A 3369-nucleotide genomic window follows, 5' to 3' on the forward strand; every position below is an offset into this window, starting at 1 on the left:
GTTTCAGTCATGGCTGTGCTCCGGAGTTCGGGGCCATAAGGAACTCTCAGCAGTCTCCATGACAATGTGCCCAGGCAGGTAAACCAACACCCTTTTTATTCATTATTTATTTATTCACTTCACATCCCAATCACCCCCCTCCCAGTTCCCCCACTCACACAGCCCCTTCCCCATTTCCTCCTCCCCTTCTCTTCTGAGAAGGGAGTGCCCCACCCCATATTACCCCACCCTGGTGTATGAAGTCACTACAGGACTAGGCACATCCTCTCTCACTGAGGCAGTCCAGTTAGGGGAACAGGCAGGCAACAGACTCAGGTACAGTCCTTGCTCCAAGTAAGCATAGTCACAGCTTGCTCACTCATGTAGCAGGATCATTAGGAAAGACTTCTGGAAAAGCTATTTAAGGTGACCTGGCTCAGCTGACCACTCCCCTTTCCAGCTGTCCTGCTTTCTCATATAGGGCACATGGATATAATGGTAGGACAAGCCAAAGTCATATTAGCATCATCAGGAACAGGTTTAGATAATACTAGAGACCTTGAACATTTGCACTAAACTGCATACCGTTAAGATTCCAGACTTTTCACTACAGGAGAAATAGAAACCCGAAATTCTGAAGTCACCCTGACTGTGTCTTTTCTATCAGTGGCTGGATGCAATCTGTGTAATGAGAATGCACAGTATTATCAGGGGTGTGCTTTGTCAATGATTGGATTTATCAAATCTTTCCCTAGGATCTGGTTTCTGTGGGAGAAATGAAAACGAAAGTGTGACAGTGGGCAAACGTGAGGTAAGAGGAAAACCTGGAGAGTCAAGGTGGGAAGGAGAAAGAGGGGCCAGGCATTAAATGCAGTGGGTAGATCTTGCCCATCCCAGCTTCCTTTTAAACACACAGATCAAGTTAGAATAGTGTTTGAATAGAAACAGGCAAGATAAACATGAATACACATGAGTAAACATGAATATGAACACAGCCTCAAGCAACCAAAAAATAGCCGTGTGAGCATACATTAAGGGGATTTAAGAGTAAACGCATGGATAAACTGAATTAATTCCTTTGTGTCTTTTAAGGTGCTTCTGCCAACCTCAAGAAACCCCACGAGTCAGTAACAGAGCCTTTCTCCAGTCTTTGTCTTTTATCCTACATCTTTCGACTTGGGTATCCTTATAATGAAAAATTGACAACAGGAAGACTTCAAAGTTATTTGGCCAGATTCTCCTGGCCACTTACCATGTCTTCCATCATCTCTCCAACCCCTCTGTCACTGTAAACAAATGCCTAATAGAAACATCTGAGCGGGGAAGGGGATTTGGGTATATCTACAAGGTATGGTGGAGTGCCTGGAGGGTGTGTGTGGAGAGACCCCTCACTTCATAGGAGAACAAGAAGCAGAGAGATCTGGGAAGAATACAGTAACCTGCTTTCCCTAACCCTACCTCTTCTCCTAAGGGCTCCCCAGCATCCCCACAGAATACCATCAGATAGGGAACAGCCATTCAAAACACAAGTCTATGTGGGAGAGTGCAGACTCAGGTAACATTCCCCCTAAGAGTGAGCTTTTAAAGTCAATCTCCTTGATATGCAACTTTATCTCTTCTGACTGGCATGTGTCCTCACACTTGGCTTTTGATGCATTTTGAATGAAAATGGCCCCCAAAGACTCAGAGAGTGGCACTATTAGGAGTTGTGGCTTATGGAGTAGGTGTGGCTTTGTTGGAGGAGGTGTGTCCTTAGGGGTGGGCTTTGAGGTTTCAAATGCTCAAGCCAGGCCCAGTGTCTCTCTCTCTCTCCTTCTTGCTGCCTGCCAATCCAGAAGCATTACTCTCAGTTACCTCTTTAGCACCATGACTGCCTGCCTGCCACCATGCTTCATACCATGACAATAATGGATCGAACCTCTGTAACAGAAGCCAGCCCCAATTAAATGCTTTCCTTTATAAAAGTTGCTATGGTCACAGTGTCTCTTTACAACAACAGAACACCGACTAAGACAGATGTCAACTCTAAGTCTGGTTCCAGATGTTTACCTAGAGTCAGACTGTGGGCATACACTGGCCCACGTACATAAGCCACTCCTTCCATGCTCTCTACAAGCCAAGAACAGTGGTATTTTCTACTGTGACTAAAAAGTAAGTTTATTCCACAGAGGAACATCTGTACAGTATGGGTCAGCACTCTAATAGACAAAGTGTTGACCCATAGATTATTTATTTAATGGACAAAAGGCAATTTCAGTTGGTTAATTTCATTCAAACTATATTAGTGTATATGCATACATACCTGTCTTTGTCAAGTCTATTTCCATGTGTGAAATATCTGGGCTTTGGGCTAAGTACATATGGCTTTATTAGCTACTGCCTGATAGGCTTTCAGACCATATTAGATTACACTGCCTCCATCAGTGTGGGAAGACTCTAACTCAACAGTTCTCAACCTTCCTAATGCTGCAACCCTTTAATGCAGTTCCTCATGTTGTGGTGACCCTTCAACCATAAAATTATTTTTGTTGCTCCTTCATAACTGCTATTTTGCTTTGGTTATGAGTTGTAATGTAAATATCTGTGTTTTCTGATGCTCTTAGACAACCTCTGCGAAAGGATCATTAGACACCCCCAAAAGGGGTCATGACCCACAAGTTGAGAACCACTGTTCTAACTGCTCAGCAGCCTCACCAGTAATTAGGACATCACCGCTGAGCTTTTGGTTGGCTCCTTTGTTTGTGTGCTTGCTGTACTTGCAGACGTTGTTTTAGGACTTGAGGTAAATGCATGGTAGTCCCAGAGTTGAAGGTTGTAATTATGTCAAACACCTTTTTCCTTCTAAAGATATAGAGCCTAGCTCTCATAGCTCTCGTATGCTAATTAGCTCTTAGGGAGCATCTGGTTCTGTCTCCTCCTTGCTACTATTGGGTTATCTCCTTTTCTGCTTTCATCTCAGAAGTTCTTTTCCTATTCTAGAAATGACCTGTCCTTGCAGAGATGAAATATGGTTCTGATCCATGGCTTTCTTTTTCATGTTTTTCTTTGCTGTTTTGTTTTATTTATGTGCAGTGCTAGAAATCAAACCCAGGGCCTAAACAGCAAACAGATATTCTCCAGAGTTTTAGGGATTAGGCAAATATATATCTATATCTGTATATATCTATATCTATACATATATACACATATATGTATTATACACACACGCACACATATATGGACAAAAGGCTACACCATGGAAAAAATAACAATTCACACTTTATTAAGAGCTTCCTAGCCCCAAACATTGCATTCATGGGGTGGTTCTCTCCAGGACCCAACCCTGACTGAGGAGCTAGTGTATGCTGGGTAAATGCTCTGCACTGCGCTTAAATCTCAGGCCCATTTCCA

General features: G+C 43.2%; 1 long non-coding RNA gene across 1 annotated transcript; it reads left to right on the forward strand.

Annotated features, from left to right (window-relative positions):
- The first annotated feature begins 290 nt into the window (after positions 1-290).
- On the forward strand, positions 291-1496 carry LOC110307584. The gene is made up of 4 exons (XR_002379429.1): positions 291-315; positions 735-790; positions 1072-1159; positions 1451-1496. It is a non-coding gene; the product is annotated as an uncharacterized LOC110307584 (long non-coding RNA).
- Positions 1497-3369: the final 1873 nt, after the last annotated feature.

This window comes from Mus caroli, chromosome 13 (genome assembly GCF_900094665.2).
Source record: "Mus caroli chromosome 13, CAROLI_EIJ_v1.1, whole genome shotgun sequence".
NCBI lineage: Eukaryota > Metazoa > Chordata > Mammalia > Rodentia > Muridae > Mus > Mus caroli.